Source organism: Ranitomeya imitator, chromosome 10, assembly GCF_032444005.1.
Source record: "Ranitomeya imitator isolate aRanImi1 chromosome 10, aRanImi1.pri, whole genome shotgun sequence".
In the NCBI taxonomy this organism is placed as follows: Eukaryota; Metazoa; Chordata; class Amphibia; order Anura; family Dendrobatidae; genus Ranitomeya; species Ranitomeya imitator.
The window spans coordinates 77,164,834-77,189,479 of record NC_091291.1 but is presented as its reverse complement, the minus strand read 5'-3'; the positions used below and the strand labels follow the sequence as shown (position 1 = coordinate 77,189,479).

Genomic DNA, 24,646 nt, shown 5'->3' with positions numbered 1-24,646 from the left:
TGCAGGTTAAAACCAAGCTCTGGCACCGGCACTCCGGAGCGGAGCGTGCGGCTCCATGTATTGCTATGCAGCTGCACGCTACGCTCCGGAGTGCCGGTGCCAGAGCTTGGTTTTAACTCGGCCGTATCTCGCTGTGTGTGATCCCGGCCTTTATGTGATTCTGAACCTGTGGGGGAATCTTTTCTATGAAAATGAGTGTATCCGGGTCCTCTTGTCCCATAAAATTTGTAGTTTATTGAAAAATATAGAGAATTGAGAGTCCTCAGTGGTTGATACCTTTTAATGGCTAACTGAAAAGATGGTAACAAATTGCAAGCTTTCGAGACTACTCCGGTCTCTTCATCAGGCAAAGACTGAAACAAATTCTGAAGAATCACATATTTATGCACAACACAGCACAGAGGAAAAAAAGGGGGGGGGGGAACCATGGATAAGACAGGTGACATGAAGCAGAATTACCATGAGTGATAATTACGTCCATAAATATTGGGCCAGCTCTTAGATAAGGAATGTTTTATTGTCCTCTGATTAGGGTCTCTGTTGTGATGACCCCTTATAGTCTGAGGGGCAAGTTCCTTAGTTGATGTTTGTTTTTGTTTTTTTTTCCTATACTATGTTGTGCATAAATACGTGATTCTTCAGAATTTGTTTCAGTCTTTGCCTGATGAAGAGACCTGTGTAGTCTCGAAAGCTTGCAATTTGTTACCATCTTTTCAGTTAGCCATTAAAAGGTATCAACCACTGAGGACTCTCAATTCTAAATATTTTTCTATCTACTGGCTAACACGGTACCAAGATATATATCTTTCCTGTATCAATATAGTTTATTGAAGAAATTCTTTAAAATAACAGCATGATAGCATGCAGCATAATTGTCACTGGCCCCAAGGGGCTTAGTTTGTTTGGGCAGACTCGTTTAGAACCTTGCGATTCTTAGTCATTGCAATTCATAGAGACCATGGCAGATCATGTGACAACATAGGCAATTTTTCAGATTTGCATGCAATGATTTTATTAAGAAGACAGGTGAATCTTCCATCTTCTCTTTTATCTTTCTTGGTGCTAGGACATTTTTTAACTATGGAGCTCTTCGAAATGTCAAACGGGGAGTGCTATTTGTTGTTTTTCTCATTCCAGCTGTCTGACATGTCCCCAAATGCGCATGCACTGGGCACAGGGTAACTCAATATATCATCCAGGTAAACTACCGCAAATCTACTCATCAGTGAGAAAAACATTAATGACTAATTACTAATTAATGACATTTTCAAAGACTGATGGAGCATTGGTAAATCCTAATGGCATCACCAAATTTTCAATCTGCCCCTCAGGTGTATTGAATGCGGCGTTCCATTCATCACACTTGTGTATACGTATACGGTTATATGCTCCTCTCACGTTCGGTTTGTAAAATGATTTGACTCCTGATTATTGGTAAAGGAGGTCAGGTATAAGGGGTGAAGGATAGGAATTGTCAATCGTGATTTTATTCATTGCTCTAAAGACCAAACATGGACGCAGCCCTCCATCCTTGTAACAAAAACCCCCCACGACTGGAGAGGTGGATGGAAGTATATGAGCCTTCGCCAGACTCTGGAAGGGGTTAAATAAATGACACTTCGGCATTTTAGCTCCTGGTAGGGAGCCCATAGCACAATCATATGTCGCCATATAGTAGCTGTCCGGTAACTGGTGATAACTCCCTCATGTGTGGGGTCTGTTTGTCTCCAGGCAGAGAAATCACACGTTACATTCCACACATAACACTGTGTAGAAAAGGCGGTGCGGGGTAACTGTGCCAGTAGTGAGGGGAAATAATGGCGGAAATGTCACTGACTGAGGAGAAGTTTCCATGTAGCGTCTTCGATACGTATATTATCATCACTGAGGCCCCTGATCATGTGACCCCTGACTCCTCCCCTCCAGTGACCTCATCACAGGTCCTGTGCGCACAGAACAGCCATATATGTGGTGTGCAGCTCTGCAGGTGGAGGTAGGTGGAGATTCCCCATTACTGAGGCGAGGGACATTAACCCCTTCAGCACTTAAACTCTTTTTGTGTTTTTGTTGCCACTTTGAAAGAATCATAACGTTTTTGTTCTGTTTCCTGTAATAGATACATACGACCCAACTATCGAAGACAGGAAGGGAGGAAACGGATTGTTCTCATAGTACAGGCCCCCTTCTTGGCCCCCACAGAGTGTATAATCCCTCCTTTATGCCCCTTATACCAGGGGTCCCCAACTCCAGTCCTCAAGGCCCACCAACAGGTCATGTTTTCAGGATTTCCTTTGCATTGCACAGGTGATGCAATTATTACCTGGGCAAGACTAAGGAAATCCTGAAAACATGACATGTTGGTGGGCCTTGAGGACTGGAGTTGGGGACCCCTGCATACAGTATGTATGATCCCATCATACAGTATAATGTTCCCACAGTACCACCATCCCCCATGGTTACACAGTGTAATACCCCCATTATGCCCCTGTAAGCAGGTGACCGGATACAACACACAAACTGGAAGTAACCAATGTAATTATTTATTTCCCTGATAATGGCGGGGAATTGTGATCACTATGGCAACAGTGAATAATGCACAACAGGGTAATTACGAGGTGAAATATACAATATCAGATATCAAATATTCACTGTAATAGCAGCCTCTAACCACATGTTACTTTAGCTACTGAAAATGGTGATTTTCCTGACACATCTACTATATAAAGCTGAATGTGTGTGTGTGTGTGTATGTGTGTGTGTGTGTATGTCCGGGATTGGCATCTGCACCGTCGCAGCTACAGCCACAAAATTTTGCACAGTCACACGTCTGGACCCCGAGAGCGTCATAGGCTATGTTGTGAGGCGAAATTTTAACCCCGCGCGTTCCAATTCACCAAACAATTTTGCCCCTATCTACATAATGGGGAAAAAAGTGAAAGGAAAAGTGTTGGAAGCGTCACAGCTACAGCAACAAAATTTTGCACAGTCACACGTCTGGACCCCGAGAGCGTCATAGGCTATATTGTGAGGCGAAATTTTAACCCCGCGCGTTCCAATTCACCAAACAATTTTGCCCCTATCTACATAATGGGGAAAAAAGTGAAAGGAAAAGTGTTGGAGGCGTCGCAGCTACAGAAACAAAATTTTGCACAGTCACACGTCTGGACCCTGAGAGCGTCATAGGCTTCGTTGTGAGGTGAAATTTTAACCCCGCGCGTTCCAATTCACCAAACAATTTTGCCCCTATCTACATAATGGGAATAAATGAAAGGAAAAGTGTAGGAGGCAAATTGACAGCTGCCAGATGTGAACAAGGGGGACTTAAAGAATGAGAGCGATGGCGCCAAAGAGTATATACCGATCAGTTGCTAAGGTGGGGCCTCGACATGGGATACTCACCACACACGGGGATATGAACACACACAAAATGCGCCACACACTACCACGTGCTTGAACACATATACCACCCTCAGCACACATTTCACCACAAATACACCAACCTCGCCACATAAAAGTCAAAACACAAAAGTCGCCACTCAAAACTCGCCACGCGCAGAACTCGCCACATGCAAAAACTAGGCTCTTGCAAAACTCGCCACAAGTGCAAAATTCTCCTCATGAAAAACTCGCCACATGCAAAACTTGCACACGCGGAAAAATTGCCACATGCACAAAAGTTGCAACACATGCAAAAGTTGCCTCACACAAAACTTGCACATACTCAAAAGGCACCACACATAATACTCGCAACGCGCAAAACTCGCCATGCGCAAAACTTGCTGCACACAACTTGCTACACTAACCTGTCACATGCAACTCGACACACAAAAAGTTGCTACACGCATGTTGCTACACAAAACTCATCTCACAAAAGTCGCTACATGCATGTCGCCACACGCCACTCAACACACACAACTTGACAAACGAAACTCGCCCTAAAACACACACAAGTCTGTTATTATCCTTCAAAAATAAAAATCTGATTAATAAGCAGACAAACTACAACAATTGCACCATATAGGAAATACGGCAGCTGTCAGTCACATGACCTGTCTATTATGTGTATGTGTGAGCTAATATATACTGCCAGGGGGAGGGCTTCCTGTTGGCTGGAGATTTATCAGGCTGCCAATTTATCTTACAAATACTGAGGTAAAAATACTGAGCAAATAACGTGTTAACGAGGTCTAATACAGGAGGAGATGACACACAGGTATATACTATATACAGGGGAGATGACACACAGATATATACTATATACAGGAGACATGACACACAGGTATATACTATATAGAGGAGGAGAGGACATATAGGTACATATATATACAGGAGGAGATGACATACAGGTATATACTATATACAGGAGGAGATGACATACAGGTATATGCTATATATAGATGATGACATGCAGGTATATACTATATGCAGGAGGAGATGACACTCAGATATATACTATATACAGGGGAGATGACACACAGGTATATACTATATACAGGAGGAGATGACATACAGGTATATGCTATATATAGAAGATGACATGCAGGTATATACTATATGCAGGAGGAGATGACACTCAGATATATACTATATACAGGGGAGATGACACACAGGTATATACTATATACAGGAGGAGATGACATACAGGTATATACTATATATAGAAGGAGATGACATTCAGGTATATACTATATATAGGGGAGATGACACACAGCAGGTATATACTATATACAGGGGAGATGACATACAGGTATATACTATATACAGGAGATGACATACACATGTATACTATATATAAGGGAGATGACAAACATGTATATACTGAGGTGATGAGGTGAAAATGAGAGGTGTGAGGTGAAAATGAAAAGGTGTGAGTGCAAAATGAGAGGAGTGAGGAAAAATAGTGGAGTGATCAGAAAATGACAGATGTGAGGTTGAAATGACAAGTGTTAGGGGGGAATGAGAGGAGTGAGGGGGGAAATAAGAGGAGTGAGGGGAAAATGAGAGGTGTGAGGGAGAAAATGAGAGATGTGAGGGGGAAAATGAAAGATGTGATTGGGAAAATGAGAGGCGTGATGGGAAAATAAGAGAAGTGAGGTGCTATAACTAACCACAGATATTTACTATGCCCAGGCAACGCCGGGCTCTTCAGCTAGTACAGTATAGTCGACAACACTATCTCTTCTGCGAACACAGGCCATTGCAGGGTCTCCACCTCTTCACGTTAGGTCATAAGTCCTCCTAACAAAGTCTATCAAGGCTCGCTGGTTGACTTCACTTCAATCGGCTTTTGCCTTGTCTGTTGTATTACCCTATAATAATAATAATAATAATAATAATCTTTATTTATATAGCGCCAACATATTCCACAGCGCTTTACAGTTTAACAGTTTCAAACACAACAGTCATAGGTAACAATGTTAACAATACAGTAGTAAAGCAAAATAAGACGACCCTGCTCGTGAGAGCTTACAATCTACAATGAGGTGGGGGAGATACAAAGTACAGGTGTGTATTTACAATGATGTATTTACAATCATGGTCCAGCCATCTTCAGGGGGTGGGGGGTAGATGGAGATAGTGAATGGGCTACACACACACACAAACATAAAATGACTGATTAGGGAATGTGATAGGCCGCTCTGAACAAATGAGTTTTGAGCGAGCGCCTAAAACTATGCAAGTTGTGGATGGTCCTAATATCTTGGGGTAGAGCATTCCAGAGGATTGGCGCAGCACGGGAGAAGTCTTGGAGTCGGGAGTGGGAGGTACGGATTAGTGCAGAGGTTAGTCGAAAGTCGTTTGCAGAGCGCAGCGGTCGGCTAGGCCGATAGACAGAAATGAGGGAGGAGATGTAAGGGGGTGCCGCACTGTGGAGAGCTTTGTGGGTGAGAACAAGTACTTTGAATTGCATCCTGTAATGAATGGGCAGCCAGTGTAACGACTGGCGAAGAGCGGACATGTCCGAGTAACGATTAGCCAGATGGACAACCCTGGCTGCCGCATTAAGGATGGACTGGAGAGGGGAAAGTCGCGTGAGGGGGAGGCCAATTAATAGAGAGTTGCAGTAGTGCAGGCGGGAGTGGATTAGGGCGACAGTGAGAGTTTTTGTTGTCTCCATGGTGAGAAAAGGGCGGATTCTAGAGATGTTCTTTAGGTGTAAGCGGCACGAGCGGTCAAGAGATTGTATGTGGGAGGCGAAGGAGAGATCAGAGTCAAACATAACACCCAGACAGCGTGCCTGCTGCCTAGGCGTTATTATGGTGCCACCCACGGAGAGGGAAATGTCAGATTTAGGGAGGCTAGTAGAAGGCGGGAGCAGAAGAAGTTCAGTTTTGGAGAGGTTGAGTTTCAGATAGAGAGCAGACATGATGTTAGAGACTGCAGACAGACAGTCAGTGGCGTTCTGTAGTACAGCGGGGGTAAGGTCAGGGGATGACGTATATAGTTGTGTGTCATCAGCATAAAGATGGTACTGAAAGCCAAATCTGCTGATGGTCTGTCCAATTGGGGCTGTGTAGAGGGAGAAGAGAAGGGGGCCAACGACTGAGCCCTGATGTACCCCGACAGTGAGGGGGAGAGGAGATGAAGTGGAGCCGGAGAACAGTACACTGAAGGAGCGGTCAGAAAGATAGGAGGAGAACCAGGAGAGAGCAGTGTCCTTAATGCCTAGTGACTGGAGCCTAGAGAGAAGGAGAGGGTGGTCAACAGTGTCGAAAGCTGCAGAAAGATCGAGGAGAATGAGCAGAGAGTGGTCACCGTTACATTTTGCTGTCAGAAGGTCATTGGTCACCTTGATGAGTGCAGTTTCTGTTGAATGTAGGGGGCGGAACCCGGACTGAGAAGGGTCTAGGAGGGAATGAGTGGAGAGGTAATGGGTAAGGCGGGAGTAGACTAGGCTCTCCAGGAGTTTTGAGATGAAGGGGAGATTGGAGACCGGTCTGTAGTTGTTTGCGCATGATGGGTCAAGGGTGGTTTTTTTTAGTAATGGTGTAATGACAGAGTGTTTGAAGGAGGAGGGGAAAATGCCAGAGGAGAGGGAGAGATTAAAAATTGTAGTTAGGTGAGATGTGACGACTGGAGAGAGAGACTGGAGGAGGTGTGAGGGAATGGGGTCGGTGGTGCATGTAGTCGGACGAGAAGAGGAGAGGAGCTTGGAGACTTCTTCTTCTGTGATGGGATCAAATGCGGAGAGTGAGCCAGGGGAGATGCAGGGAGGAATGGGAGTCATTGCACTTGGTGTCTGGGAGCGGATTTCCTGACGGATATTGTCTATTTTCTCTATAAAGTGGGAGGCCAGGTCATCAGCACAAATATCTGTGATAGGGTCTTGTGCTTTTGGCCTGAGGAGGGAGTGAAAGGTGTTAAAAAGTTTCTTGGGGTTGTTGGATAGTGAGGAGATCAGAGTGGTGAAGTAGGTCTGTTTGGCAAGGTGAAGGGCAGAGTTATAGGTCCTTAACATAAATTTGAAGTGTATGAAATCTTCTGGGGTGCGAGTTTTCCTCCATAAGCGTTCAGCACACCTGGAGCATCGCTGGAGAAATCGGGTTTGCGATGTGAGCCAGGGCTGTCTCACTCTTTGTTTGGAGGTTCTGAGGGTGAGGGGAGCTACTTGGTCTAGGGTGCTTCTAGGAGTGTCATTGTAGTGATGTACAGCCAGATCAGGACAGGAAAAAGAAGAGATTGGGGACAATGATGAGTGTAAGGAGTCTGAAAGTGTATGAGGGTTAATGGCATATAGATCTCTGAATGTGTGGTAGGTAGGAGGGTGCTGGGGTGGGCGAGGAGTTGTGAGTGTGAAGGAGAGAATGTTGTGGTCAGAGAGGGGAAGTGGTGAGTTATCTAGGTAAGAGATTGAACAGAGCCGGGCAAAGACCAGGTCCAGGGTGTTACCGTCTTTGTGTGTTTCAGAGGTTGAGAGCTGTGAGAGGCCTAGGGAAGTGGTTAGTGATAGAAGCTGGGATGCAGATGTGGAAGTGGGGCTGTTAATGGGAATGTTGAAGTCTCCCAGGATAAGGGTTGGTAGTTCTGAGGACATGAAGTGCGGCAGCCAGGCAGAGAAATGGTCCAGGAAGTGGGTGGGTGAGCCTGGAGGCCGGTATATGACCGCTACTTGCAGTGCTACTTGCACTGACGTCAGTGCTGGAAGCGATGGCCCGGGTCACTCACGCCTCCTGCGCTCACTGCAGGCGTATAAAACTGAGCGGAATCTCCGCAAATCTTTGGTGCTTAATGAACGGCGGATGTCTCTTGTACCAGAAGTAGTGAGAGGTGGGACTCCGCTCTTGCCTGGTGTAGTCTGGAATCTGGATCTTGACCAGCGCAGGTCTGGTTCTCGGGCCTTGGCTGGCGTAGTCTGGACTCTGGGACTCATCTGGATCTGCCTGGGTTTTGCTGCTACAAACAGGCGGGGGGAACTTCACCATGGCCCGGTACCTCAGATTCTTCCCCAGCACCCCGTTCTTTTGCTTGGCATCAAATCTGTTCTGGCTTTTGGGATATGGCCTTTTAAAAACAGGAAACTGCGTCATCAAGGTCACCTGATCTGGTCTACAATCTAGACTCTTCCTTCCTGAAACTCTCCCTCTTCCCATTGATTCTGCAGAATTCCATCTGGATGGCAGATGGCGGTCTTTTTGTACAAATACTGCACAGCCCTGAGGATTCTTTCCTCTTATGACACACCTTTAGGCTATGTGCGCACTTTGAGTATTTGCTTACAGACATTTCGGAAAAGGTTTCTGCATCTTTTGGCAGGTAAAACGCTGCAGATAAACCGTGTGTTTTTGCCTTGTTTTGTATGCATTTTTGTACAGCAATGATTGCTTTTTCCGCTAAATAAAGGTATTTTAAAAAAAGTTTTGTGATGTAATTCCTTGGTTCATCACTACTTTTTTTTTGCTGATGCAGTAGCATTAGGGTAATGGGATTAGGGCTTGGTGTCAGCAGCTGTCATTGACACCGAGCTCTAGGCTTAAGGTACCGTCACATTTAGCGATGCTGCAGCGATATAGACAGCGATATAGATCGCTGCAACGTCGCTGTTTAGGTCGCTAGGAGACGTCAAACACGGCAACAGCAGAACGATGCAGGAGCGATCCAGTGACGTACTTATCGTTCTCGCTGGTCGTTGCTCCATGAAAAAACATTGCAGGCATCGTTGCTTTTGCTGTCAAACAGGAGGAATCACGCCGACATAACGACCAAATAAAGTTCTAGACTTTTAGCGACGACCGGCGATGTCACAGCGGGATCCAGATCGCTGATGCCTGTCAAACACAACGAGATCGCTATCCAGGACGCTGCAACGTCACGGATCGTTGTCGTTCTCGTTGGAAAGTTGTTAAGTGTGAAGGTACCTTTAGTAATGAAAAGTTGTCAGCCCCACACCTCATTACTAAGCCGATAAGTAAACAGAAACACACACATTATCACCAGCCTATGTAGGAAGCTATCAGAATGAATGTCCCTAAGCTGTATCAAGACAGCAACTGTTCATTTTAAAGAAATACTATAGGGCAAAAAATGGAGACACAAAGCGCAAAATAGGGTCTTATCCAATAAATAACCAAGAGAGCTTTCTTAGAATTGCTCACCTGATTTTCTTGAAAGAAGAGCATGTAGCGATTTCGGCTGCTGCAGATCCACAAGCCGATCAACGGCCGTATGACAATATAAACTGTGCAGGAGGTGTGGATTAAATCCGCGCTGCCTTAATGATGAAGTTCCAAGGATAATAAATTTAAATTTATTATCCTTGGAACTTCATTATTAAGGCAGCGCGGATTTAACCCACACCTCCTGCACAGTTTAAATTTTAACTAAAAAAATGAAAAGAAAAACTGCGTTGGTTCCCACGTAATTTTAGTAACCAGCAGAAGGAAAGCCTATCCATTAGTAACCCCATAGTGATATTGTATAAAAAAAACAGACACCCAAAAAAAGTCCTTTATTTGAAATAATGACACAGACTCCTTTAATAATCTTAATTTAGATTGTGAGCCCCGTCGGGGACAGCGATGATAATGTGAGCAAACTGTAAAGCGCTGCGGAATATGTTAGCACTATATAAAAATAAAGATTATTATTAAAGATTATCATTAATTAAACCATACTCAACAAACGCCTAATCCACCTAAAGCCAACGTATCCTGCAACAATAATAAAAAATAAACCACAATATTCCTCACCTGTCCGCTGAGAAGATAATCCATATTGTCCCACGACGATCCTGATGACTTTGACAGCAGTCATATCAGTGACTCCCTTACGGCACCACTGCTACACGGGAAAGTTCTCGCTCAGCGGTGCCGTAAGTGAAATCACCAGAGCCAATGAACGCTGGTGAACTCTCTCACAGCAGCTCAGTGATACACTGCTGGAGCGATTACCTCCTGTTCGTGTGCCGCTAGTGGCTGGGTAGAGCGGTCACATCTCCCGATGTGACTGTTCTACACGTGAGATTGCTGTCGGACACTCAGGATTACCTGGACTATGGCAGATAGGTGAGTATATGGTGATTTATTATTTTACATTATTTCTAGGAGCCGAAGCATCGGGGATGTGGTGTTAGGTGAGTACAATATTTTTTATTTGAATATGTAATTTTCTTTTATTTTTTTTTAACTGTGAGCCGAGGCGCTGGCAGATGAGGCTACGTCTCCCATCAGCAGCACCTGCTGTCACTGTTATCAATGACAGCAGACGTAGCCCGATGGGAGCAGTAGTCTCATCGGTCTATGCCTGCGGGTCACAGTCACAGCTGCGGGGTCACACTGGCAGCATGATCCTGCAGGGCTCTGACTGGCGATAAGAACCACCACGCCAGTGTTAATGTGTGCAGAAACGCAAAAAAGAATTGACATGCTGCAGAAAAAAAATTACTGATCATGTGCACAACACTTCAGGATTGTCATTGAATAAGCTTGCATAAGGATTCCATAGCGTTTTTTGGCCCATTTCCAAGCGGAAAGAACGCAGCAAAAACGCATCAGAAATGCACTGTCTGCACATAGCTTTATACACCCCTTATGCAGTATATATGATGCCCCTCACACAGTAAAATGTTTCCATGGTACTAGCATCTCTCTCACAAAAGACATTTCCACACTACCGCCATACCCCCACACACAGCATAAAGTTCCGATAGTACCTCCATCCCACCACACACAGTATAATCTTCTCACAGTACCGCAATTCTCTCCACACAGTATAATGTTCCCACAGTACCACCTTCCCACCACACACCAACCACAATAGCGGCTTCCCACACACATGGGATAATGTTTCCACAGTACTGGCATCCCCCTCACACACAGTATAATGTCCCCACAGTACTGCCATCCTGCAACTTTCTAATGTTCCCACAGTACTGTATATGATGCCTCTCACACATTATAAAGTTTCCACACTACTGTCATGTCTCACACAAAAGATATTTCCACAGTAGCGCCATACGCCCGCACAGTACAATCTTCTTACAGTACCGACATTCCCTCCACACACAGTATAATCTTCACACAGTACCGCCATCCCCCACACACAGTATAATCTTCAAACAGTACTGCCATAAATTTCACACAGTATAATGTTCCCATAGTACCATCATCCCACCACATAAAGTATAATGTTCCTACAGTACCGCCACCCCCTACATAGTTTAACCCCTTAGTGACAGAGCCAATTTGGTACTTAATGACCAGGCCAATTTTTACAATTCTGACCACTGTCACTTTATGAGGTTATAACTCTGTAACGCTTTAACGGATCCCGCTGATTCTAAGATTGTTTTTTCATGACATATAGTACTTCATGGCTTGCCGTTTGACTTTTTCAATGCAGAATTGGCTGGAATTGAGATCGGATGCCATGTTGCGTTTGGAGAGCCCCTGATGTGCCTAAACAGTGGAAACCCCCCACAACTGACACCATTTTGGAAACTAGACCCATTAAGGAACGTATCTAGATATGTGGTGAGTACTTTGAACCCAAAAGTGCTTCACAGAAGTTTATAACGTAGAGCCGTGAAAATAACAAAATCTTTTTTTACCTCAAAAATTATTTTTTAGCCCACAATTTTTTATTTTCACAAAGGTAACAGGAGAAATTGGACTCCAAAAGTTGTTGTCCAGTTTTTCCTGAGTACACTGATGCCCCACATGTGTTAGAAAACTACTGTTTGGGCACACGTCGTGGCTCGGAAGGGAAGTAGTGATGTTTTGGAATGCAGACTTTGATGGAATGGTCTGCGGGTGTCATGTTCCGTTTGCAGAGCCCCTTATGTGCCTAAACAGTAGAAATCCCCCATAAGTGACCCCATTTTGGAAAATAGATCCCCAAGGAGCTTATCTAGATGTGTGGTGACCATTTTGAACGCCCAAGTGCTTCACAGAAGTTTGACACAGAGCCATGAAAATAAAATACAGTATATATATTTTTTTCCACAAAATGATTTTTTTGCCCCAATATTTTTATTTTTCCAAGCATAACAAGAGAAACTGGACGCCAAAAGTTGTTGTCCAATTTGTCCCGAGTATGCTGATGCCCCATATGTGGGGGTAAACCACTGTTTGGGCGCACGGCAGAGCTCAGAAAGTAGAGTGCACCATTTGACTCTTTGAACGCAAAATTGGCTGGAATCAATGGTGGAGCCATGTCACGTTTGGAGACCCCCTGATGTACCTAAACAGTGGAAACCTCCCAAATCTAACTCCAACCCTAACCCCAACACACCCCTTACTCTAATCACAACCCTATCCATAATCCTAATCACAACCCTAACCCCAACACACCCCTAATCTCAACCCTTACCATAACCCTAATCACAACCCTAACCCCAACACACCCCTAACCCTAATCCCAACCCTAATCAAAACCCTAAGGCCAACACACCCCTAGCCATAATCTCAACCCTAACCACAAACCTAACCCTAATCCCAATCCTAACCCCAACACACCCCTTACCCTAATCACAACCCTATCAATAATCCTAATCACAACCCTAACCCCAACACACCCCTAATCTCAACCCTTACCATAACCCTAATCACAACCCTAATCCCAACACACCCCTAGCCATAATCTCAACCCTAACCACAAACCTAACCCTAATCCCAACCCTAACCCCAATATACCCCTAACCCTAATCCCAACCATAACCCTAATCCCAAACCTAACCCTAATCCCAAACCTAACACTAATCTCAACCCTAACCTTAATACAAACTCTAATCCCAAACCTAACCCTAATCCCAACCCTAACCCTAATCTTAAACCTAACCTTAATCCCAACCCTAACCCTTATCCCAACTCTAACCCTAACTTTAGCCCCAACCCTAGCCCTAACACTAACTTTAGCACCAACCCTAACCCTTAATTAGCCCCAACCCTAATCGTAACTTTAGCCCAACTCACTTTAGCCCAACTGTAACCCTAATTGGAAAATGGAAATAAATATCACAGTGACCAAAATGAAATAATGGGAAAAATCTTCTTGTTGCCGGGTGCCGTCTGGAAGAACTCAGTGGGCACACTGTGCATGCGCCCACCATTTTCTTACCGGAGGAAGACGCCAGCGACCGTGAGGGAAAGCAGGAGGACCCAGGGACACCGGGAGACACTGTTAAGTATCGGGGGGGATCGGGGACCCTATTTCTCTATTCTCTGATGTGCGTTCACATCAGAGGACAGAGACATTGAATGTCACATCAGACTTTTTTTTGCAGCCGCTGGTAAACGTTTAATACCGGCGATCGCAAAACATGGGTCAGTAAAAACCGAGCCAGATCATGTTCTTTGGGGTTTCGGCTATCCCAAGATCTGCCAGCAGGCGGGCGCACTGCGCATGCGCCCGCCATTTTCTTACCGGGAGAAGATGGCGGTGCCCATGGGGAACCACAAGGGCCAAAGAGCACCGGGAGGTACCGGGGGGTGGGGGGGATCGGGGACCCTATTTCTCTGTCCTCCGATGTGCGATCACATCGGAGGACAGAGAAATTAAATGGCAAATCATGCTTTTTTTGCGGTCACTGGTAAATGGTTAATACCAGCGATCTCAACCTAGTTGGCCGGTAAAAACCGACCCGAATCATGTTCTCTGAGGTCTCGACTACCCCCGGCAACCGAGACCCCAGAGAAAATCCAACTCTGGGGGGCTCTATATACTTTTTCCACAGCGCCGTTAATTAACAACGCTGTGGTTTAAGTACCCTTAACTACCGCTGTTAAAAGGCATATCGGCGTTCGTTAAGTGGTTAATATTCCCACAATAGCAGCTTCCCTCACACATGGTATAATGTTCCCACAGTACTGCCTTCTCCCCACTTTCTAATGTTCCCACAGTACTGTCCCCTACATGCGCAATATGATACCATCCACCCATCCGACAACCTCACAGCTAATTAATAAATGCTCACTTAGCCTTAGTCACCCTCTCCTTCCCATCATCAGAATTTCAGCGATATCCACATTTCCATGACGGTGATACCATTGAATAGAATAGTGAATCAGGGAGTAAAAAGTTCCTGATCCACCATTCAGCCTTCGCTTGTGAGTCTGAGACTCCGTGCACTACAGGCACAATGACATTACTACATCACTCCTATAGTATGGAGCCACAGTACTCACATGTCACAGACTGGAGCAGCACACCTCAGGAACCCAGTTGGGTGAGTAGTGTGTGTGTTATTTTTAAATATCAGGAATTGTGAGGGGCTTAATATTAAGAGAAGAGCTGTTGGGACTCTCATACTGAATGGCTGGCCGGGGTCATTATTCTGAGTATGGGGTTGTGGTGGACTGTAAATATCTCCATACTGAGTGGGGGTCCTTATTTTGTAGCAGGTTGCGGTGGCCACAATACTGTGTGAGGTGCTGTGGGGCTGTCATACTGTGTGGGGTGTTGTGAATTCCGCTCTTGGGCTCCCTCCGGTGGTTGTAAGTGGCACTTTTGTGAGTTCTGCTCTTGGGCTCCCTCTTGTGGTTTCAAGTGGTATGGCTGCTCCTTGGAGTTAGCTGTCATCAGCTGCCTCCACTTATCGTCTCTTCTGCTCGGCTATTTAGGCCTGGCTTTTTCTTCAGCCTGTGCCACTTGTAAATGGTTCCTGGTTGGATTCACATCTCTTTGGATTTCCCTGTTATCCTGACCAGTTCAGCAAAGCTAAGTTTTTGCTTGCGCTTTTCTGTTCACAGATTGTGGACTTATCCGTTCAGTGCTTTCTATGTTTGTCCAGCGTTATCAGTATGAATTAATTCTGTCTTGCTGGAAGCTCTGGGAAGCAGACTTACCCTCCACACCTTTAGTCAGGTGTGGAGATTTTTTTTGTAAACTCTGCGTGGATTTTTGTAGTGTTTTATACTGACCGCACAGTATTCCATCCTGTCCTATCTATCAAGCTAGACTGGCCTCCTGTGCTCATCCTGGTTTCATTCTGTGTATGTATTTTCCCTCTCCACTCACAGTCATTATTTGTGGGGGGCTAATCTATCCTTTGGGGATTTTCTCTGAGGCAAGATAGTTTACCTGCTTCTGTCTTTAGGGGTAGTTAGCTCTTAGGCTGTGACGAGATGCCTAGGGAGAGTTAGGAGCATTCCACGGCTACTTCTAGTGTTGTGTTGAGCTTAGGGACTGCGGTCAGTACAGTTACCACTTCCTTCAGAGCTCGTTCCATGTTGCTCCTAGACCACCGCATCATAACAGTACAAGTGGCCAAAAATGAATTAAATGCATCTCAAAAGAAGGAAAAGAAAGTTCTGAACCATTTTTTTTTCTGTACTCTGGTTTGTCTTTTTTTCCTCTTGATATCTGGGTGGTTCAGGATATATGCTTTGGCATGGATGTTCAGGGTTTGTTTTCTCGTGTGGATCAACTTGCTGCAAGAGTACAGAGTATCCAGGACTATGTTGTCCAGACTCCGGCTTTAGAGCCTAGAATTCCTACTCCTGATTTGTTTTTTGGGGACAGATCCAAGTTTTTGAACTTTAAAAATAACTGCAGATTGTTTTTTGCTTTAAAACCCCGTTCTTCTGGTGATCCCATTCAGCAAGTAAAAATAATCATATCCTTGCTGCGTGGTGACCCTCAAGACTGGGCTTTTTCTCTTGAAACAGGGGATCCGGCATTATTGAATGTTGATGCATTTTTTCAAGCGCTCGGATTATTGTATGACGAACCTAACTCTGTGGATCATGCAGAAAAAACCCTGTTGGCCTTGTGTCAAGGTCAGGAAGCGGCAGAGTTATACTGCCAGAAATTTAGAAAATGGTCTGTGCTCACTAAATGGAATGAAGAGGCTCTGGCTGCTATTTTCAGAAAAGGTCTTTCTGAAGCCCTTAAAGATGTTATGGTGGGCTTTCCTACGCCTGCCGGTTTGAGCGAATCTATGTCTCTAGCCATTCAGATTGATCGGCGTCTGCGCGAGCGCAAAGCTGTGCACCATATGGCAGTATCCTCTGAGCAGAGTCCAGAACCTATGCAATGTGATAGGATTTTGACTAGAACAGAACGGCAGGAATTCAGACGTCAGAATAGGCTGTGTTTTTACTGTGGTGATTCTGCTCATGTTATCTCTGATTGCCCTAAGCGTACTAAGAGAGTCGCTAGGTCTGTTACCATTAGTACTATACAGCCGAAATTTCTCTTATCTGTGACCCTGATTTGCTCATTGTCGTCCTTTTCTGTCATGGCATTTGTGGATTCAGGCGCTGCCCTGAACTTAATGGACTTAGAATTCGCCAGGCGCTGTGGTTTTTCCTTGCAGCCTTTGCAGAGCCCTATTCCTTTGAGGGGTATTGATGCTACACCCTTGGCCAAGGATAAACCTCAGTACTGGACACAGATGACTATGTACATGGCTCCAGCACATCAGGAAGATTGCCGTTTTCTGGTGTTGCATAACCTGCATGATGTTGTTGTACTGGGTTTTCCATGGTTACAGGAACATAATATGGTGCTGGATTGGAAAACTATGTCGGTGACTAGTTGGGGTTGTCAAGGGGTACATAGTGACGTTCCTGTGATGTCAATTTCCTCTTCCCCCTCTTCTGAGGTCCCTGAGTTTTTGTCGGATTTCCAGGATGTATTTGATGAGCCCAAGTCCAGTTCCCTTCCTCCGCACAGGGACTGTGATTGTGCTATTAACTTGATTCCTGGTTGCAAGTTCCCTAAGGGCTGACTTTTCAATCTGTCTGTGCCAGAGCATGCCGCCATGCGGAGTTATGTCAAGGAGTCTTTGGAGAAGGGGCATATTCGTCCCTCTTCGTCACCATTGGGAGCGGGTTTCTTTGCTGTTGCTAAGAAGGATGACTCCTTGAGACCCTGTATTGATTATCGTCTTCTTAATAAGATCACGGTCAAATTCCAATACCCCTTGCCTTTGCTTACTGATTTATTTGCTCAGATTAAGGGGGCTAGTTGGTTTACTAAGATTGACCTCCGAGGGGCATATAATCTTGTTCGTATTAAACAGGGTGACGAATGGAAAACTGCATTTAATACGCCCGAAGGCCATTTTGAATACCTTGTGATGCCATTTGGGCTCTCTAATGCTCCATCTGTGTTCCAGTCTTTCATGCATGATATTTTCCGCAATTATCTTGATAAATTCATGGTCGTATATTTGGATGATATTTTGATTGTTTCCGATGATTGGGAGTCTCATGTGAAGCAGGTCAGGATGGTGTTCCAGATCCTTCGTGATAATGCTTTGTTTGTGAAGGGGTCTAAGTGCCTATTCGGAGTTCAGAAGGTCTCTTTTTTGGGTTTTATTTTTTCTCCCTCGTCTATAGAAATGGATCCTGTTAAGGTCCAAGCTATTCATGACTGGATCCAACCCACATCTGTGAAGAGCCTTCAAAAATTTTTGGGCTTTGCTAATTTCTATCGCCATTTCATTGCCAACTTTTCCAGTGTGGTTAAGCCCCTTGCTGATTTGACGAAGAAAGGCGCTGATGTGACGAATTGTTCCTCTGAGGCTGTTGAGGCCTTTCAGGAGCTTAAACGCTGATTTACTTCTGCCCCTGTGTTGCGTCAGCCGGATGTTTCTCTTCCTTTTCAGGTTGAGGTCGACGCTTCTGAGATTGGGGCAGGGGCCGTTTTGTCTCAGAGGGAGTCTGATGGTTCTTTGATGAAACCGTGTGCTTTTTTTTCCAGAAAGTTTTCGCCTGCAGAACGCAATTATGATGTCGGCAATCGGGAGTTGTTGGCTATGAAGTGGGCGTTTGAGGAGTGGCGACATTGGCTTGAGGGAGCTAAACACCGCGTTGTGGTCCTGACCGATCATAAGAATCTGATTTACCTCGAGTCAGCCAAGCGGCTCAATCCTAGACAGGCTTGATGGTCCCTGTTTTTCTCCCGTTTTGATTTTGTGGTCTCGTATCTTCTGGGATCTAAGAATGTTAAGGCTGATGCCCTCTCTAGGAGTTTTTCACCTGATTCTCCTGGAGTCCTTGAGCCGGTTGGCATTCTAAAGGAGGGGATGATTCTTTCTGCTATCTCCCCTGATTTGCGGCGGGTGCTTCAGGAATTTCAGGCTGATAGGCCTGACCGCTGTCCAGTGGGGAAGCTGTTTGTTCCTGATAGATGGACAAGTAAGGTAATTTCTGAGGTTCATTGTTCAGTGTTGGCTGGTCATCCTAGGATTTTTGGTACCAGAGATTTGGTTGCTAGGTCCTTTTGGTGGCCTTCCTTGTCGCGCGATGTGCGTGCTTTTGTGCAGTCCTGTGGGACTTGCGCCCGGGCCAAGTCTTGCTGTTCCCGCACTAGTGGGTTGCTTTTGCCTTTGCCGGTCCCTGAGAGGCCCTGGACGCATATTTCCATGGATTTTATTTTGGATCTTCCTGTTTCCCAGAAGATGCCTGTTATCTGGGTTGTTTGTGACCGGTTCTCTAAAATGGTCCATCTGGTACCTTTGCCTAAGTTGCCTTCCTCCTCAGATCTGGTTCCATTATTTTTTCAGCATGTGGTTCGTTTGCATGGCATTCTGGAGAATATTGTGTCTGACAGAGGTTCTCAGTTTGTCTCTAGATTTTGGCGGGCCTTTTGTGCTAGGATGGGCATTGATTTGTCTTTTTCTTCGGCGTTTCATCCTCAGACTAATGGCCAAACTGAGCGAACTAATCAGACCTTGGAGACCTATTTGAGATGCTTTGTGTCTGCTGATCAGGATGATTAGGTGTCTTTCTTGCCGTTGGCCGAGTTTGCCCTTAATAATCGGGCTAGTTCGGCTACTTTGGTTTCACCTTTCTTTTGTAATTTTGGTTTTCATCCTCGTTTTTCTTCTGGGCAGGTTGAGCCTTCTGATTGTCCTGGTGTTGATTCTGTGGTGGACAGGCTGCAGCAGATTTGGACTCATGTGGTGGACAATTTGACGTTGTCTCAGGAAAAGGCTCAACGTTTTGCTAACCGCCGTCGGTGTGTTGGTCCCCGGCTTCGTGTGGGGGATTTGGTTTGGTTGTCTTCTCGTCATGTTCCTATGAAGGTTTCTTCCCCTAAGTTTAAGCCTCGGTTTATTGGTCCTTATAAAATTTCTGAAATTATTAATCCGGTGTCTTTTCGTTTGGCTCTTCCAGCCTCTTTTGCCATTCATAATGTTTTCCATAGATCTTTGTTGCGGAGATATGTGGTGCGCGTTGTTCCCTCGGTTGACCCTCCTGCCACGGTGTTGGTTGAGGGAGAGTTGGAATATGAGGTTGAGAAGATTTTGGATTCTCGTTTTTCGAGGCGGAGGCTTCAGTATCTTGTCAAGTGGAAGGGTTATGGCCAGGAGGATAATTCTTGGGTTGTTGCCTCCGATGTCCATGCCACCGATTTGGTTCGTGCTTTTCATTTGGCTCGTCCTGATCGGCCTGGGGGCTCTGGTGAGGGTTCGGTGACCCCTCCTCAAGGGGGGGGGGTACTGTTGTGAATTCCGCTCTTGGGCTCCCTCCGGTGGTTGTAAGTGGCACTTTTGTGAGTTCTGCTCTTGGGCTCCCTCTTGTGGTTTCAAGTGGTTTGGCTGCTCCTTGGAGTTAGCTGTCATCAGCTGCCTCCACTTATCGTCTCTTCTGCTCGGCTATTTAGGCCTGGCTTTTTCTTCAGCCTGTGCCACTTGTAAATGGTTCCTGGTTGGATTCACATCTCTTTGGATTTCCCTGTTATCCTGACCAGTTCAGCAAAGCTAAGTTTTTGCTTGCGCTTTTCTGTTCACAGATTGTGGACTTATCCGTTCAGTGCTTTCTATGTTTGTCCAGCGTTATCAGTATGAATTAATTCTGTCTTGCTGGAAGCTCTGGGAAGCAGATTTACCCTCCACACCTTTAGTCAGGTGTGGAGATTTTTTTTGTAAACTCTGCGTGGATTTTTGTAGTGTTTTATACTGACCGCACAGTATTCCATCCTGTCCTATCTATCAAGCTAGACTGGCCTCCTGTGCTCATCCTGGTTTCATTCTGTGTATGTCTTTTCCCTCTCCACTCACAGTCATTATTTGTGGGGGGCTAATCTATCCTTTGGAGATTTTCTCTGAGGCAAGATAGTTTTCCTGCTTCTGTCTTTAGGGGTAGTTAGCTCTTAGGCTGTGACGAGATGCCTAGGGAGAGTTAGGAGCATTCCACGGCTACTTCTAGTGTTGTGTTGAGCTTAGGAACTGCGGTCAGTACAGTTACCACTTCCTTCAGAGCTCGTTCCATGTTGCTCCTAGACCACCGCATCATAACAGTGGGGTCTGTGGATGCCATCATACTATGTGGGAGACCTCATACTGAGATATATGGGCACACAGGAGAACAATTTACTTGTGATGAGTCAGATAGAAAGTTAGAAATACAGACCTTTGGTCTATCTGATTGCAGTCCTCCTGAATTGATATGTGTTGTGTGCCAGGAGGGAGACATCAAATAGTACATGCTGAAGGTAAGCAAAGATATAATGGCAGTGGGAACTCGGATTCCAGGCAGGGAGCATAGCAGAGACAAAGAGTAGGGCGAGGTTCTTGGCTCAAGTTTGCTGGACTATTGTGGCTTATAACAAAAGATATGTACCCCCACATATAACCGTAAAGTTCCTGACTCTGCATAATGCAGAAGAAGCATTCACAGTGTTGTGCCTCCTATCTGAAGTATATACAGTACTTCTCATTAAGTTCTTGCTAAGTAAAGGAAAGTTTATTCTTGAACTTTGGTCTCATTCATCTCCATTCCATCTGATCAGGGCCTGCCAAGTACAACAGCAGTATGAGGTCTGCAGAGTCGGGAGACATGACTCTGCCAAATATACAGTATATACCGTATATACTCGAGTATAAGCCGAGATTTTCAGCCCACTTTTTTGGGCTGAAAGTAATGCTCTCGGTTTATACTCGAGTCATACCCAGGGGTCGGCAGGGGAGGGGGAACGGAGCTGTGTAATAATACCTGCTTCTGGCGCATCCCTGCACGTTCCTGGTTCCCCGACGCCGGCAGCTTCTTCCTGTAGTGAGCGGCCACATGGTACCGCTCATTACAGTAATGAATATGGACCCCACTTCACTCCCATAGGGGTGGAGCCGCATATTCATTACTGTAATGAGCGGTAGCATGTGACCGCTCACTACAGGAAGAAGCTGCTGGTGCCGGGGAACAGACGTGCAGGGACGCGCCAGGAGCAGGTGAGTATGGCCGAGGCAGTGCGCTATACTCACCTTTCTGCGTTCCACCTTCGGCGTCCTCTGCAGTGACACGCAGGTCAGAGGGCGCAATGACGCGATTAGTGCGCGTCGCCCTCTGCCTGAACGTCAGTGCAGAGGACGGGGAAGACACAGCAGCGGTTGGCGGTGGAACGGGAAAGGTGAGTATAGCAAGTGTCGGGGGCCTGAGTGGTGAGTATGTCATTTTTTATTTTTTTAATCGCAGAAACAGCATTTGGGGCAAATGTCTGTATGGAGCATCTTATGGGGCCATAATCAGCATTATATGGGGCAAATATCTGTATGGGGCCATGTGCAGCATTATATGGGGGAAAATATCTGTATGGAGCATCTTATGGAGCTATGTGCAGCATTACATGGGGCAAATATCTCTGAGGCCATGTGCAGCATTATATGGGGCAAATATCTGTATGGGGCCATGTGCAGCATTATATAGGGCAAATATCTGTATGGGGCCATGTACAGCATTATATGGGGCAAATATCTGTATGGGGCCATGTGCAGCATTATATGGGGCAAGTATTATTATTATTATTCATTTTTATAGCGCCATTTATTCCATGGCGCTTTACATGTGAATGGGGCAAATATAGACAAGTACAATAAACATGAGTAAAACAAGGCACACACAAGTACAGGAGGAGAGAGGACCCTGCCCGCGAGGGCTCACAGTCTACAGGGGATGGGTGAGGATACACTAGGTGAGGGTAGAGCTGGTCATGTGGCGCTTCAGTAGACTGGGGATCACTGCAGGTTGTAGGCTTGTCGGAAGAGGTGGGTCTTCAGGTTCCTTTTGAAGGTTTCCATGGTAGGTGAGAGCCTGATGTGTTGGGATAGAGAGTTCCAGAGTATGGGGGATGCACGGGAGAAGTCTTGGATGCGGTTGTGGGAGGAAGAGATGAGAGAGGAGTAGAGTAGGAGATCATGAGATGATCGAAGGTTGCGTGTAGGTAGGTAGCGGGAGACCATGTCACAGATGTATGGAGGAGTCAGATTGTGAATGGCTTTGTATGTTATTGTTAGTGTTTTGAACTGTAACCTCTGGGCAATAGGAAGCCAGTGAAGGGCCTGGCAGAGAGGGGAGGCTGGGGAATAACGGGGAGACAGGTGGATTAGTCGGGCAGCAGAGTTTAAGATGGATTGGAGTGGTGCCAGAGTGCTAGAAGGGAGGCCAGAGAGTAGGAGGTTGCAGTAGTCAAGGCGGGAGATGATAAGGGCATGCACTAGTGTTTTTGTGGTTTCATGATCAAGGAATGTACGGATCCGGGAAATGTTTTTGAGTTGGAATCGGCAAGAGGAGGCAAGGGCTTGGATATGTGGCTTGAAAGAGAGTATCTGTGTGGAAAGTATCTGTGTGGAGCATCTTATGGGGCCATGTGCAGCATTATAATGGGCAAATATCTCTCTGGGGCCATGTACAGCATTATATGGGGCAAATATCCGTATGGAGCATCTTATGAGGCCATGTGCAGCATTATATGGGGCAAATATCTGTATGGAGCCATGTGTAGCATTATATGGGGCAAATATCTGTATGGAGCATCTTATGGGGCCATGTGCAGCATTATATGGGGCAAATATCTGTATGGGGCCATGTGCAGCATTATATGGGGCAAATATCTGTATGGAGCATCTTATGGGGCTTTGTGCAGCATTATATGGGGCAAATATCTGTATAGAGCCATGTGCAGCATTATATGGGGCAAATATCTGCATGGAGCATCTTATGGGGCCATAATCCACATTTGTGGAGCATTATATGGGGCAAATGTGTCTATGGAGCATCTTATGGGGTCATAATCAACATTTGTGCAGCATTATATGGGGCATATTTTAATATGGAGCATCTTATGGAGCCCATCATAAACTGTATGGAGCATTATACGGGGCATATTTTAATATGGAGCATCTTTTGGGGCCATAATGAACTGTATGGAGCATTATATGGGGCTCCTGATTCTTTTTTGACATTTACCGGTAGCTGCTGCATTTCCCACCCTAGGCTTATACTCGAGTCATTACGTTTTCCCAGTTTTTTGTTGCAAAATTAGGGGGGTCGGCTTATACTTGGGCCGGCTTATACTCGAGTATATACGGGTATATATTTTTTCCTTTAAGTTGGGCAGCTATTGCTTTTGGACCTGTGACTTCTATCTACGCTCCAGTGTATAGGATAGTACAGTATAATAAAGTTGTTATGAATGTGACGTAACTAACATTATGCAGTAACTCTGCTTTCCCTATATTTACAGATATTTCTTGTTGCTAAAACTGTGATATTTTCTTTCATTTTAAGGCTATGTGCACACGATTTGACTGGAATTTTCTGTGCAGATTCTGCATTTCTTGGCAGAAAACACAGGTAAGAATCTGCACTTTTTTTTTGCAGTTTTTGTTGTTTTTTTGGCAGATTTGTTGCGGATTCTGTGCGGATTTCTTCATTTTTTTTTATCCCTGCTGCTTTCTATTATGAGGAGAAAGTATAAAATGCAAAAACAGGGAAAATAATCAACTGTGCAACATGTAATCCCTTAAAAATAATAAAGTTTAATGCCAAGTTACTTTAAAAAACACCAAAACCCAGTGTAACAAAATGATAATGTAGATCTACTCCGTAACAATAATCTAACAGTTTCCCTATGCTTAGCTGCTATCCCTACCTACCAGTGGAGGTTGGCACCCTAATAGACACGATTTTTGGCGCCTCCACTCAGCGGCGGCTATCCCCAACTCGCCCTGTTAAATAACTATTAGACTATAGGTGGGAAAACAATAAGCAGCAAAAAGAGATGAAAGGAAAGCACTTAATAAAAAAGGCTATAGTACAGAAAATGATAATTCAATTCCCCCATCATAAAGTGCTAGTATATATAACTTATAATAGAGTAGCATATATCAAACAGAAATCCTATATTGTAATGGCTATAATGGCCGCTTCATGTATAGACAAAGCCTGTATTCCATAGGACTCAGAAATAACCAGACAAGAGG

The 24,646-nt window shown here is 45.2% G+C and overlaps 1 pseudogene; it reads left to right on the top strand.

Moving 5' to 3' along the window:
* Nucleotides 1–1,931: 1,931 nt before the first annotated feature.
* LOC138651794 (oocyte zinc finger protein XlCOF22-like) overlaps nucleotides 1,932–24,646 on the top strand; it is a 45,269-nt pseudogene continuing 22,554 nt past the window's right edge.